At 40.3% G+C, this 16435-nt stretch overlaps 1 long non-coding RNA gene across 2 annotated transcripts in view; it reads right to left on the reverse strand.

Annotated features, from left to right (window-relative positions):
* Positions 1-7980: 7980 nt before the first annotated feature.
* LOC110500944 (uncharacterized) overlaps positions 7981-16435 on the reverse strand; it is a 25665-nt gene continuing 17210 nt past the window's right edge. The window contains exon 3 of one of the 2 annotated variants that reach the window (XR_002470182.3): positions 7981-8658. This is a non-coding gene — a long non-coding RNA (uncharacterized LOC110500944). The remainder of the gene's footprint in view (positions 8659-16435) is intronic. The other variant, XR_016490359.1, reaches the window with a different exon arrangement.

Below are 16435 nucleotides of genomic sequence, written 5' to 3' on the forward strand. Positions count from 1 at the left end.
GAGTCGGTTTCTGACCGTTTGAGCAGACACATGCACATTTGTGGCCTGCTGGACGTCATTTTGCAGGGCTCTGGCAGTGCTCCTCCTTGCACAAAGGCGGAGGTAGCGGTCCTGCTGCTGGGTTGTTGCCCTCCTACGGCCTCCTCCACGTCTCCTGATGTACTGGCCTGTCTCCTGGTAGCGCCTCCATGCTCTGGACACTACACTGACAGACACAGCAAACCTTCTTGCCACAGCTCGCATTGATGTTCCATCCTGGATGAGCTGCACTACCTGAGCCACTTGTGTGGGTTGTAGACTCCGTCTCATGCTACCACTAGAGTGAAAGCACCACCAGCATTCAAGTGACCAAAACATCAGCCAGGCAGCATAGGAACTGAGAAGTGGTCTGTGGTCACCACCTGCAGAACCACTCCTTTATTGGGGGTGTCTTGCTAATTGCCTATAATTTCCACCTGTTGTCTGTTCCATTTGCACAACAGCATGTGAAATGTATTGTCAATCAGTGTTGTTTCCTAAGTGGACAGTTTGATTTCACAGAAGTGTGATTGACTTGGAGTTACATTGTGTTGTTTAAGTGTTCCCTTTATTTTTTTGAGCAGTGTATATGTTAAATCAAAGAGCCTCCACACAGTCAGTCAGTGCGGGAACGTGCTCATTGCACCCAAGATTGAGCTACAACTGGCTAGGCAGTTGGTAGCCTAAATCCTGCCTGATGTTACTGCTGTTCCTAAAACCATTGACATACGTTAGCCTACTGTAACCACACAGAGTGTGTGTGTGTTAAGGTTGGGCGATGGCATACAAGCCTACATCGCCCGATTGCGCCCCATAGCCATCCTCAATAGTCGATCACTATTCAGGGAGGGAGGGGGGTGGTGGTGTCTTTCTCATGGCTACCCATGTATTTACATGGACATATAAAGTTTATTTGGAAAGTAATAAATATATAGATATTTTTAAAAGCATTCATGATTTGCGTTAATGTAATACTATTACTCTTGTTAAAAATATGAAATGGTATTACATTTGGTGAAGAGCACATTATGACTTGTTTAGGCCTCAAATCTCAAAGTTTAGGACTTGAGAGCTAAGACTTGAGACTTACTTGTGACTTGTAAAACAATGACTTGGTCCCACCTCTGGTATCTAGCTAGCTAATTTAGGCAAATTTAGTGTTGTTTTTAACACCTGGTTAGCATAACAGCTAAAATAAACTCAAAATCGAACCGACTTGACTTACCAGTGATGAAATGATCGTAGCAGACCCGTTACTGACAGCTTTCTGGGTTCAGGTCTTAACGGGCAAAAAGGTTACTTCGCTTTCCTGACAGTTCTTGAGTCATCTCATTGGTGTCATAAATGGTGTTTCATGATTGCAGGGAATCTGCAAGCACATATTTTTTCCAGTTGTCTTTCCTGTCTTGTTAGAGCAGCCAAATACTCGACAGAAGATGACCTTGGCAGGGAAGCAAATAGTTTTAGGCACTGTTATCATGCAGTTTGGGGTAGCTACTTGGCTGTTGTTGTCGGAAGAATGAATGTGGTGGTCTTCCAACATAGCCACCAGAAGGCATCGTACATCAACTGCAAGCCCTTTATATGGTGGTATTCAAGCTAAGGTTAATCAATTAATAAAAAAATATATTTTGATTAGCTAGGTAGCTAGCTAACGTTACCTAGCTAACATTAGCTTGCTTGTCCAAAGTTCAGCAGCTAGCCTCTGTAGCTAGCTTTGACCAGTAAGCTGAAAGTAAGCTAGCTAACGAACAAGCAAATATAGGTAGCTAGCCAGTGAATGTGGTTTTGTTTTGATTAGCTAGGTAGCTAGGTAGCTAATATAAGGTTATATCAGTCAGATGAGTGCTAACGTTGACTAGTTAGCTAACCAACAAGCGAGGAAAGCTTGCTAGCTATATTTTGACAGGTGATCATGTTTAAACTGCTGACATAGACACTTGCATGTAATCAGAGAACAAACACATATGCATGAATAAGCTAGCGAATCTCCTTGGCTGCTATGATAGCCAGTTAACGTTAGCTAGATGACATTAGCCAGCGTAAGACTTACGTTAGCTAACGCGTATGGCCAGTTCATGCACCACAATTTATCATACTTTCTTACACAAAACACAGCGTGCTAATGTTATTTACGCTAAGTTTAAATTTACTAAACTTTGGGAAACTGCCACACTGTTCACATTCATTTGTATTGCAGACCAAGCTAAAGTAAGACGAGGTAGACATATTTCCGGCAGGACAAACACAGCAGTTAGCTATGCTACATTTCCTCGACTAAGAACAAGCAAGGCCCCAAGACAAACTATAGCCGGGAAAACAAATTACTTTGTTAAGAAACCATAAACTAACTATGTTGAACTGCATATAGTCAATGGTTGAACCCCAAACACACATGTAAACAGAACCTCAGTTGTTGCATGCTAACATCAGACAATTTACCAGACTCGACTGACAGCATTGCATTTTCAAACATGTTTAAATTAATTTCCGGCTCCCTCTCCTGCCTTGTCGTTATTTTAATCCACATTTGTGCTGACTGATCAACACAGTGTCGAGTTACTTTTCAGTGTGTTCCAGAAAATCTGAAGTTGCCATCCACACATAAAAAGTAGTCAGGGGGTGCAGATGCTGCACATGGTGCATCCAGGTAAAAACCAATTGTGGAAAAAGTACCCAATTGTCATACTTGAGTAAAATATACCTTAATGGAAAATTACTCAAGTAAAAGTGAGTCACCCAGTAAATACTACTATAGTAAATGTCTGAAAGTATTTGGTTTTAAATATACTTAAATATCAAAAGTAAATGTAATTGCTAAAATATACTTAAGCATCAAAAGTAAAAGTATAAATAATATCAAATTCCTTTTCTTTTTTTTTACGGATATTCAGGGGCACGCTCCAACACTCAGACATAATTTACAAACGATGCATGTGTTTAGTGAGGCCGCCAGATCACAGGCAGTAGGGATGACCAGGGATGTTCCCATGATAAATTTGTGAATTAGACCATTTTCCTGTCCTGCTAAGCATTCAAAGTGTAATGACTAGTTTTGGGTGTCAGGGAAATGTATGGAGTAAAAAGTACATAATTTTCTTTAGGAATGTATAAGTAATAGCTATCTAAAATATAAATAGTAAAGTAAAGTACAGATAACCCCAAAAAGTATTTAAGTAGTACTTTCAAGTATTTTACAATAATATAATCATTTATTGCTGGCTTGACCTGCTATGTGCAATCAAAACCATTTTTTATGCTTGCTAACTTGGTTAGCTACATGATGAAATTAGTCTGTTCTCAACAAATCAAGTGTTTTAGACAATTGTATTTTTACCAAGCAAGAGGAATAAATGTGTAATCAGTACTGAGTTAATTTTTAAAAATCATTTTGGAACGAACGCTTCCAGACTGTCCATTTAAATGGTCTGTCGAAGTCAATGTGTTAAGAACAGGTTTCATAATGTAATGAGACATTTGGACCATTCTTTAATTCATAGTTTTGACAGGCCCCTCCCTCCCGTCACACACACATTTATTTACATTTATTAGAAGAGCCTTTGGGTTTGTGGAGAGGCAGGCAAGTGACAGTGAGTGTGGTGTTGTGTACTACTGCTTGCGTCTTGCTAGGATGGTGGAGAGACCAGCTCTCAGACTCAAGGAAGAGGTCATTTCACTCATCCGTGAGATGCACGCCATCTGTACGGTACTGCCCGGGGACACACTGCAGGGTGGCGGATTGTGGGCATGCGCCTGTCAAGGAGAAATGCAAACAGCCTGGCGCTCTGTCAACCAGCTGGTATCTCTATGGGCTTGTTGATGTTCTCATCCCACTGGAACATCCAACTCCTCTGCTGCACAATGTCAGAGTAGACCACCGTTGTCCCGGGGAACATTTGGATGACTACCTCCAAATCAGTGTGCATCTGACTCACCAGGGCTGTCCCCTTTGTGTGTGCCAAGTCGTTTTCACCGAGGTGGAGGACTATGATGTCAGGGGGAGTAGCAGCACAGGCACTCTGCTGGCGCAGAACATGGAGCAGTTTGCCCCACTTCATTCCTCGCTCTCCAAGCCACCTAATGTGACAGTAGTCAAGGGAGAGGTTGTGATGCTTTCCGACCGCCCTGGCATGCTTCTCCAACCATTGGATCCACGAATTCCCCAAAAGCCACACAGTTTTCATGCTGACGTTAGTATAGATGTGGAATAAATAGAACTGCATTCCAATTGAAAAATATCATACACAGATTACTTTCTTCCTCCTGTTCCAGGGCAGCTTTAAATGTACAATTTAGACTTTTGCAAGGACAATAAACAAGTTTCTGTATGTTTAAAAAAAAAAATCTAGACAACATTCCCATTGAAGAACCAAGTCTAATCTGTTCTACCTGTTGTATTTCTATGTGCTTGGTTGTGCGGTGTTATCTTTGCTCTGAGAGGATCTCCTGTCAGACTTTCACTCTCTCCCTTCTTATCTCTCATTTCCACCATACAAGAAAATTCTGGTTATATTTACACTTTTTTAACATTGTATTTTCAGATTACTCAGATATAGTTCAGTTGAAATAATTAGCAGATCTAAATTGATTTGGCGTAGGCTACTAGCTAGCAGCTAACCTGCCTAGGTGTATATGTAGGCCTAGTACGTCTATCTGATAATTTTTTTACAGGCCAGAATCATCTTATTGAAGAAGATACGACGACCTAGCTGAGCCTTTACAGGTAAGTTAAATACAGTCCGTAGTAGGCTAGTATGTCAGTTTCACCCGCCCAGACAGCCAACTAATACGCAAACAGACCAGTGGTGAGCGACTGATAATGAGCATTGCGAAAGACAAAAGCATTAGTCTATGCTATTAACACATCACGGCAACGTTAGCTGTCATCCAGTCAGAAATTATGTTTGATCCGTTTTACTTTAAATGGACAAAATCAGACTCTTAGATTGCAGCAAACCATGCTGCAAATGTTTCTCCTTATCAGTTTCACGTTTCTTATTTTCTGCTACCACTTTCCAGCATTTGAGAAGCTAGGAAATTTGTCAGGCTGGCCCATGTGGAGCTAACAAACAGCTTATGCCGATTTAAAATGCACGCAGTACACATGGTAAGTTGCACACTATCAATACTGAAAATGTATGTTGTTTTCCAAATCTGTCAGTACTCCCACCTTTTTCATATTTATACTGCCATTTGTAAATGAGGACGTGTGCTATTTTACTGGAGTTAGACAGCTGTGTACAGCATTACTTAGGACATTTGTAGCTGAAGTTTTGTTTTCAGGGATTTAGAGCACCTATCCAATTTCAGATTTGTAAATATGTTTATCATTTTTTTAAAGGGTTTTGTACTTGTCTAATGACTTTGTATTTTACAGATGTTTCTCAGCAGTTTGGCATTTGTTACAGGCATTTGGCATTTGTTATCAGGAGTTATGCAGGTTTTGTTTTTGTTTAAGCCCAGCAATACCCCATCTGATTCTACTACTCAGCTGTTACGCAAAACCTCATCTGTTCATCGAGATCTTGAGTAATAGAATCAGGTGTGGTAGAACTGGGCATGAACAAAAAAAACTGCATAACCCTGTAGCTCTTCAAGAGAAATTGTGGCCATCCCTGAATAGTTTGTACAGAATGTGCTGTCTGAAGAATGTACGTTTGGTTGTAGATGTTATATGTTGTATTAATTCACTTTTGTTTAGAGTTAATTTAGTACTATGCCTTTCTTCAGTTAACTTTAAAGTACATTTTCACGTAAATAGTTAATGGGTATATGTTGAAGATTTGTGTTTTTTCCAGGAGCATGCTCGATTGCCTTGTTAAAATAAATCGGGGAAGTATTTTCCAGTTTACGCCATACTGGCTTAAATGGGTTTCTGGTTTTTCGTCTTCCCTCTGGAAATCAGCTATAACATGAAATAAATACTAATAACTACATTATTACTGTTGCATTATTGTGTACATTTACTTTGAAATATTGCTGTGTTATGTTGCATAATCATGTTGCATATTCACCTCACTGTGTAAAAACCATATCAATTAAAAACAATGTTTTAAGTGAGAAGTAGGCATTGGTCTGAAGCCAGAAAAAGAAAGGAAATTCACATGAGCACCACAATGCCTACTCCACCCATGCTCTACCAAGAGATTCCAGCACACAGCTTTGACTTACTAGAGTAACTATGTTGGTCTATAGCACTTCAAACAATGTGTATACAGGTTGCTTAAGATTAAAACCTTCTCAAACAGCCTAATTCATACTCTTTAGTGGAATAATGGACTTTACAGTGTCCTGCTATTCAAATTATATATTTACAGTGCATTCAGAAGGTATTCAGAACCCTTCACCTTTTCCCCTTCACGCTCAGCATTCAGGCCAAAGAGTTCAAACTTGGTTTCATCTGACCAGAGAATCCTTTAGGTGCTTTTTGGTAAACTCCAAGCGGGCTGTCATGTGCCTTTTACTGAGGAGTGGCTTCCGTCTGGCCACTCTACCATAAAGGCCTGGTTGGGGGAGTGCTGCAGAGAACGTTGTTCTTCTGGAAGTTTCTTCCATCTCCATATTAGAACTCTGGAGCTCTGTCAGAATGACCATCAGGTTATTGGTCACCTCCCTGACCACGGTTCTTCTCCCCCGATTTCTCAGTTTGGCTGGAAGGCCAGCTCTAGAAAGAGTCTTGATGGTTCCAAACTTCTTCAATTGAAGAACGATGGAGCCAACTGTGTTCTTGGGGACCTTCAGTGCTGCAGAAATGTTTCGGTACCCTTCCTCAGATCTGTGCCTTGACACAATCCTGTCTTGGAGCGCTACAGACAATTCCTTCAACCTCATGGCTTGGGTTTTGTTCTGACATGCTGGTGTGTGCCTTTCCAAATCATGTCCAAATAATTGAATTTGCCATAGGTGGACTCCAATCAAGTTGTAGAAAAATCTCAAGGATTATTAATGGAAACAGGATGCACCTGAGCACAATTTCGAGTCTCATAACAAAAGGTCTAAATACTTACGTAAATAAGGTATTTTTCATTTTTAATACATTTGCAAAACTTTCTAAAAAACCTGTTTTCGCTTTGTCATTATGGGGTATTGTGTGATTGAGTTTTTTAAAATCTATTTAATCAATTTTAGAATAAGGCTGTAACATTAAAAAAGTCAAGGGATCTGAATGCTTTCAGAATGCACTGTATTATGAATGATTATGTTGTGCCATTTGAGTAGAGCACCTTCAGCTAGTCATCATGAAGAAAGTGCCCCCTTAAACCATATGAATATATAAAATGTCATTTGGAACGTGTTAAAGAGTATTGTTTATGATATTGTAAGCATACTGTACTTTAATAATAGGCTATAATGTTTTATGGGTGAAATGAAAAGTATGTTGTCATCTCTGCTTTGCCTTGCCCCATTGAATAAAAATGACCAACTATTTTCTTTCTTTACAATTTCTTTACAAACACTGTCACACCAGCCTTCGCTTTGGCTCCCCCACCTGTCCAGCTCAGACGTTCGGCATCGCTGGTCTTCTATGGCTGATGCCATCATACTGTATGTAGGCCAGTGATTCCCAATTTCGTTCCTCGAGTTCCCCCAACAGTACAATTGTACTGTAGCCCCGGACAAACACACCTGATTCAAGTGGTCAACTAATCATGAGGCCCTCAATGACTTGAATCAGGTATGTTTGTCTGGGCTACAACAAAAGTGTGCTGTTGGGGGTACTGGAGGACTGGAGTTGGGCTGTTGGGGGTACTGGAGTTGGGCTGTTGGGTGTACTGGAGTACTGGAGTTGGGAACCACTGCTGTAGGTCTATGGCTACATTGGCGTTGCATGCCATTATCAGCTGCAAAATGGGTTTACATGGCTGATATCCTATAAAAATAGTGACAATCAAATAAAACTAATTGGAGAGCTTATGACTGAACAAAAAGGTAATGTTCATTTAAGAATACAACACAGACAAATTAGACACAGATTCCCTTACCCTCTTTATTGCAGGATTGTGATCTGTGATTAATAAACATCAACACTAGTTAATCTTGAATAATAGTTAAGTTAACAATAAAAAAAGTTTAAACACTTAACTTCAAAGAATCAACACTTTTATATAAGTTCAAAGTGTACAAGTAAGTTAACACATGTAAAAGTTCAAAATGTTAGTAACAAGTAGGCTATTATTAATAAAAACATAATTTCAGGTGAAGAAAAAAAAATACCAGAGATGTCCAATCTCGCTCCACTGATCACTGATCTTCTGTTGCAGCCCAGCAATAGCACACTTGATTATTAACTCATTTGTTTTGATACATTGAATCAGATGTGTTAGTACTGGGCTGGAACAGAAGCGTACACACTCAGCGGGGTTGGCATGCTCCAGTTGTAATCGGTTTATACATCGTGTGACTTTTACTTGTTAGATATTACTGCATGGTCGGACTAGAAGCACAAGCATTTCGCTACACCCGCATTAACATCTGCCAACCATGTGTATGTGACAAATAAGATTTGATTTGATTTGAAATTGTCTTTTTGTTCACAAAATTTGCTAACATAGGTACACATATAATCCACGGCATACAACAATGTTAATTTACTCTCTTGGGACATTCTTTGGGACCTCTTCATCTGCAGACCTTGTTTCTCTGTAAATGAGGACAGAAAAAAACATCACAAAGAAGCAGGCTGCATTATACTCAAGTTAGACAGCCCTGAATATTATGTTTCCATATCTCTCTGTCCTCAGTTTTTCTCACTAGGGACTGGAACTGGGGAATAGTTTCATAATGTCCTCTCACAAAGGTACCTGCCTTATCCAGAAAGGTACCTGCCCAATCCAGAGTAGCCTACTCTTCCTTATCTGACAGCTGGAAGTGCTAGCTAATCCTTTCACCCTCTTCCATAGCTACCTACAGTCGTTTTCAGATTTCAACACAAGTTTTCAATGGGATTTAGATCTGCTCATTGCTGGCTACTTCAGAACAGTCCAGCGTTTTGTCTTGAACCAGACCCATGATCTTCAACGGAGACCCAGATTTCTGACACTGGGTCCGACATTGTGCTCCAAAATACCTTGGTATTCACCTGATTTCATGATGCAATGCACACGTTCAAGGCACCCGGTGCCAGAGGCAGCAAAGCAACCCCAAAACTAAACCCTCCATGTTTGACTGTAGGGAAGGTGTCCTTTTCGTTGAAGGTTTCATTTTGTTTTCTGTAAACATAGAGATGGTGTGCTTTACCAAAAAGCTATAATTTGGTCTCATCTGTCCACAGGACATTCTCCCAGAAGGATTTTGGCATGCTCAGGTGTGTTTTGGCAAATTGCAGTCGGCTTTTCTTATGTCTCTGACTCAGCAGTGGGGTCCTCCTGGATCTCCTACCGTATAACCCCTTTTCATTGAGTTAGCGATGGATGTTGGAGTTGAAACTGTCATACCTTGTGCCTGAAGGTCAGCAGGAATCTGTGTGGCAGTTGACCGAGGTGCTTTCTTCACCATTCGAACAATCCTTCACTGCAATCTTCCATCAAGTTTTCTCTTGTGGTCACGTCCAGTGAAGTTGACTACAGCATGGGCCTTAAACTTCTTGATAACATTATGTACGGTGGAAACAAGGACATCCAGATCTCTGGAGATGAACTTGTAGCCTTGAGATTGTCCATGCTTGGCTACAATCTTGTGTCTGGCCTCCTCAGATAGTTCTCTGGGTTTCTTTCTTTTGTCCATGCTCATTGCAGTACACACAGTGACACAAAATAGAATGAGTCCTTTTCTCTGTTCAAACTGGTTGAATACATGATTGTTATACTGCAGGAACCTTCAACTCACCACAGCTGAGTTCAATTCCAAAGTAAATGAGAATCACCTGCTTGAAATCTAATTATTTATAACTACTTCTAGAAGGTGCCAATAATATTGTCTGGGCCATTTTAGGATTTATTTTATGGAATTAGCTAAGATTTAGTAAATTATTCCGAACGATTTTTGTTTTTTTCAACTGCACATCGATGTGGATACCAAAATATGTTTTCATTTCAACCGTTTTCTGGTGCATTCTTTGTAAAAAGTGCAAGGGTGCCAATATTTCTGGCCACGACTGTACCTATATGTCAGTGTTGTCAGGAATGGTACAAAAGGAAGCACATCGTCGGACAGAATGAGCATGTGAGAGCGATAAATTATATATTCAATCAAAACTGTTACCCCTACAAACAAATTCTTTCTGAAAGGTGACAAGTCTAATGGTCACTTTATGGATGCTGTAGTCTTTATGGATGCTGTAGTCTTGTTTTTATTCCGATAGCTGATATGGCTGACTTGCTTAAACAAATGTGGTTTCTACTGACAATTGAGATGTACAAACTATGGCATAAGGGAAGACAAGCGGATAAGAGGCAATCCGTCATTTCGATTAAGACATTAATGAGCAAACTAGGACGGACGTAGTCAATATAACTATTTGTTCAGCACTTTTGAAATATACAGCGACAGGGCCATTCTTACAGTGTTCTCCTTGTACATCAAGTCAGAACCATAGGATAAATAAAGGGGTCATATATGCAGACAATGAAAGCTCTTACAATATTAAATGATTACATTTCTCAAAAACAGGTTATAGGCTACATGTGCACCACCACCATGTGCACCACCATTTTGTCATCAAACATTGTCATCAATGTCTGGCATTCTCTGGATTTATGGTGCTTTCAAGGCAACTGGGAACTCAGGGAAAAAAAAGGTTGAATCATGATGACATCAGTGATCTTTAGGCCATAGCTCTAGAAAGAGGCCGGGATGCCCTATTTACCCGAGTTGCCCAAGTTGGAGGAAAGTTCAAAACTTATTTTCCCAAGTTCCCAGTTGTCTTGAACTCACTAAAGTCAGATTTTGCAGTTCCGTGTTAACAGTTGTTTTGAGCACATGCTTCATTGACAGCATGGCCAATGTTAAATGTTTATCATTTTAAAATAGGAAAAGAGAACCTTAATCTTAGACTTGTGACCACACAGCCACTCCACTGAATAGCAATCTAATGAATGATTTGCAATGCTTGCAGTTAGCCACTGATTCCTTCCAAACCACTCATTGTTAAATTTGCAATTTCCAAATTGTTGTGCAATGTTTCTGTCCAATGGCCGATGAGCTCCGTATGTTTAATCTATAACTTCTCTTCATTATTTCTCTTCATATGACAATGATTAAATGGGATTTGCCAGTAGATTGTCGACTTGATTCATATTGATGACTGCTAGGTAAGAGTTTGAAAGTATGACGTTGACATAATCAATCCAATCAAAGCTACTGTAGATATAACGTGATTTGACGTAAATTTTATCTGTGGCCAATGACCTTGAGCCTTCTTGGATGGGCACTTCTAATGTAACTCTATGGCAGCACTCAAGGGGCTAGAATTGTAGAGCTCTACCCTTAGACTTGGCGATGATGTCCCTATAAGTGACAAAACACTGAGCCAATCATGGCGCAAAGCTCCGTATTTTCTGCTGGCTTGTCCCACCTCCACAAAAAGCACTGAGCTAGGCTGAAACACCTGCATTTTGGAGCTATATTACTCAAGAAAACAAAAAAGAGACCATGTTTGTACGCGGCTTTATTAACTCAATGATATATATATATATTTTTGACATTGTTTGCAAACTGATATGTGAAATGTATTAATGTAAAAATAACATGCAAAACAGGCAAGCCCCCAAAAAATGTGGGGTTCTGCCCCACCTGCCCTGAATGACAGGTCGCCATGTCACGACTTCCGCCGAAGTCGGTTCCTCTCCTTGTTCGGGCAGCGGTCGGCGTCGCCGGTCTTCTAGCCATCATCGATCCACTTTCATTTTCCTTTTGTTTTGTCTTGTCTTCCCACACACCTGGTCTCAATTCCCTCATTACATGTTGTGTATTTAACCCTCTGTTCCCCTTCATGTCTTTGTGCGGAATTGTTTATTGTAAGTGCATGTGCATGTGCACGTTTTCTCTGGTGCACGACGGGTTTTGTACCCATTTGTTTGTTGTTCTGGTTTCTGGTGGCTTTATGAATAAAACTGCTCCGTTGATTACCCAGTTTTGCTCTCCTGCGCCTGACTTACCTGCCGCCAGTTACGCACTCCCTTACACGCCACTGGTAATAACATTACCAAATGTGACATCATAACCTATGAGATTATAACCTCATTATAACATCATCACACTTCCAGAGCTGCATGGTCATGGTGATTAGTGTAGCTTTGTAGTATCCTCACCATAATACAAACCTGTCTGAAAACAAACGGGCAGCCCTGAATGAAGAGGTCTACTCTCCCACAGAGCCTTGCTGTATGCCTCAGACATTCACTCCACAAAAGCCTCAATTGAGCAAGGTAGATTTACATCAGCAGGGCATCAGTATGACTCACTGGCTAAAATAACTCTCTAAATAAAGAATAAAAACAATCTTCTCCTGTTTCACTTAGTGCACCTTTCCTTCCCTGTTGCCAGGGAGATGACCAAATGCATTCCGTATGCAAGCATGCGCTTCAGTGCCCCCAGAGCACGGAACAGAATCATGTTCCACTTTAAAAACGTTAATTTGACATTTTTTTATGACGCAGCTGATGGCTTAAGTGGGTGAGTAGCACTTACAAGGGAGGTTGTAACATTCTAGGAAACTCTCTCTCCCTGCCTCCAATCCCTCCTGATGGATTAATTTATTTGGTAACACTTTATTTGGATAGTCCATCTGTAGATGCTCTACAGACTATCAATAACACTGCAACTAACTATCTACTAACACTAAACCCTGCTTTAACCCTAGCCCTAACCTTAGTCTAACCCTTATTCTAAACCTTACCCTAACCGTAACCAGAGCAAGCAGTTGCTTATCAACAGAGAGTTTGTTGATAGTATGATCTGTAGAGAATCTACCCAAATAAAGTGTGTGACCAATTATTTATTTAGGTAAATAAAGGATGAAACTCTGGCTGTCCGTTGAGGACAAATTCAGATGAACTCCAGTTGCAATGACAGATTTGAATAATCTGTTCACACTTGCACTTCAACTTTTAGAATAAACATTTTTTTCTAGCATACAACATTTAAATGAGTGTAATTGGCTAAGGTTTGACTTCTGTTTGCTGGATGCATTTTTTTCCATAGGCTATTTGTTATAAGCGTGTTCTTGTTTCATAGGGTTTATACCAAAATTATGCATCTATTGTTATTTTAAGGCAGATAATACAAGATTATAACTTAATGGGATCTGTGAAATCAGATGGAAGATAATGGGTTGCTCTCTCAAATAAATATGTGCCCGGGATGGTAAGCTTTTGCAACGTGCAGTTCATATCTATATAGCTCAAATTAAGACTACGGCGAACCCTCTTGTTACACACTGACATTGGTACAAAGAGTTGGGAGCAGGCGGTTAACCAGTAATGTATGTCCGAAGGGGGTATTTTACACACAAAATTGCTTCAGTAGCAACAAGTGAATGCAGTACATAGCATGCAATTGAGGGGCTCCATGTTCCCATAACTATCCTCATGTGCTCTGTTAAGTCCTTCAAATTCCTTGTCTGAAGTGTATTTTCATCAAATTAGGCTCTTTGGCCTAATAGTGTCTCAGATATGAGTTAAGTGATTTAGCGCACAGACAAACTGCTTTTTAAAAGTAATTATCTTCTGCTCATTGTAGTCATATTCTTAAGTGTAGTTGCTCTTGGAAAAAAAGGGTCAAGAAAACAAGCGCTCAGGAATCCCCTGGGGTCAGTGCCCACCAAGGCCTGGATTACAGCACCAAAGGAACCCTGGGAAGCGTATATTGATTTGGCCTGACACTGGCTGACACATTTAGCCTAGCCGCAGCCTGACTCGCAAAGGCTTCAAGCAGTTATCTGCCATATCCTCTGCTATCTTTAAAGTGCATTGAAAAATGACCTCACGCCGTAGAAGATTTATCATCACATAATTAGTTCACTGCACCTAACGGCAGATTGCGTTTGACTAATAATACGAGCTTAAAGTTCATGTGCAGAGGATTACGCTTAATTAACTTGTTAGCTTGTGCACGCTACGACGAGCATCAGCTCTTTTACTTTTACAATATTTATATGACAAATTGTTTGGGTTCAGTGCTTGTGTGTTATGTTATGCCTTTATAACAACTACAGGGTGGCATGGGCAACATGGGCAACAGTTAAGATGAGATACTTGGACATGTACAGCCATTATGTGTCAAAGTGAATCGTGTTTGGAATGGTTTAAAGGTGCCGTCCTTAACACTGCATCAACCATGTCAATGTTTTTTAAGGAATAGGACTTAGTACTACTTTTTTCTCTCATCACAACCTAAATATCCTCATCAATATCATTATCTTGTTAATGTTTTAAACTTCAGAAAACAGGAAGTAAGAGTGTATCTGAAAGAAACTGATGCTTAGACAAATGTGTACATTGAAGTTTATGCCAGGCTTTGCAATTGGTGCATATTCAAAGTTATTGCCTTAATATCGTCATAGGTATTTTGTCTCTAAGACCTGGTCCAGTTCCTAATATTAAAGATGTATCCAGCAATTTTAAATTTTTTACTATTCATTTTGAAAAACTATATCCAAAATATTAATTACGTAATATACACACACTTAAATGGATAGTTTGGGATTTTGGCAGAGGCCCTTTATCTACTTTGCCAGAGCCAGATGAACTCGTTGATACCCTTTTTTTATTTCTCTGTGTGCAGTTTGAAGGAAGTTGCTAACTAGCATTAGCTGCTAGCAAATAGCAGTAGACTTCTAGTCACTGAGCTAATGCTAGTTAGGATTGGCTCGCGAAACTACGTCTAACTTCTTTCATACTGGACAAAAAGTACAAAAAGTTTTAAAAAAGTAGATAAAGCGCCTCATTGCCAAAATCTGTTGGCAAATCAGGGAGTTGGTCTGATGGTACACTCTGATATCATTGGCCTCCTCCCTTGTTTGCGGGAACAATAAAGGAGCAATTAAGGACAAAACAGGAAAGGCCCCTCCCCACTCGTGCCACGTCAGAGGACACCTATTGAGATGTGCCTTTTTTGTTAAGTAAATCAGGTAAGGTTGAATATGGGTAGAGGAATCTGATCCACGAGCAGCACTTCTGGCCAATGGACTATTCCATGATAAACAGATTCAGTCAGTACTCATTTCCGCTCCTATGATGAATTTACAGAACAAGTGAAAAAACGAAAAATGTGACCGATTGGCTAGATCCTATGTAGAATTTTAATTTTTTTTTTTAATTATTCGATATATTGGTTAAAAGTAGAGACTCTGAGCTAGAAAATGGTATATCATACACTGTAGTTGAGGAACACAGGGAAAGTAATACTGCTTTGAAAGTTGATACCCTTGTAACCCCACTTTTGAGAAAATGGCTCTTGAATATTTGGTACACCTACTGGAGAGCTCTTCTTTGTCTACACCCATTCAGCATCGTTCACACCCTCTGAAGCCTTATCCACACCCATCGCTTTAAGGATTCACAGGTGAGGCCATGTGCTGGACAGAGTAAGGTAATGTAGTAAACAAGGGAGGTAAGGGAGGTAAAGGCAAAAAAAGGCCATGGTGGCAAAGTAAATACAATATAGCAAGTAAAACACTGGAATGGTGGATTTGCAGTGGAAGAATGTGCAAAGTAGAAATAAAAATAATGGGGTGCAAAGGAGCAAAATAAATCAAATAAATGCAGTAGGGAAAGAGGTAGTTGTTTGAGCTAAATTATAGATGGGCTATGTACAGGTGCAGTAATCTGTGAGCTGTTCTGACAGCTGGTGCTTAAAGCTAGTGAGGGAGATGTGTTTCCAGTTTCAGAGATTTTTGTAGTGCGTTCCAGTCATTGGCAGCAGAGAACTGGAAGGAGAGGCTTTAGGGGTGACCAGAGAGATATACCTGCTGGAGCGCGTGCTACAGGTGGGTGATGCTATGGTGACCAGCGAGCTGAGATAAGGGGGGACTTTACCTAGCAGGGTCTTGTAGATGACATGTCTGGGGAATAGTCTGGGGAATAGGAGTGGAGCTAGGCATTGCAGGGCCTGGATTCACCTCTACATCCCCAAAGGAAAAGAGGAGGAGTAGGATAAGGGTACTGCTAAAAGCAATGAGAATTGGTCGTCTAGAACGTCTGGAACAGAGAGTAAAAGGAGGTTTCTGGGGGCGATGAAATAGCTTCAAGGTATAATGTACAGACAAAGGTATGGTAGGATGTGAATACAGTGGAGGTAAACCTAGGTATTGAGTGATGATGAAAGAGATATTGTCTCTAGAAACATCATTGAAGCCAGGAGATGTCATCGCATGTGTGGGTGGTGAAACTAATAGGTTGGATAAGGTATAGTGAGCAGGACTAGATGCTCTACAGTGAAATAAGCCAATAAACAATAACCAGAACAGCAATGGACAAGG

The sequence above is a fragment of the Oncorhynchus mykiss genome, chromosome 21 (genome assembly GCF_057628025.1).
Source record: "Oncorhynchus mykiss isolate SJ-2025 chromosome 21, ASM5762802v1, whole genome shotgun sequence".
Classification (NCBI taxonomy): domain Eukaryota; kingdom Metazoa; phylum Chordata; class Actinopteri; order Salmoniformes; family Salmonidae; genus Oncorhynchus; species Oncorhynchus mykiss.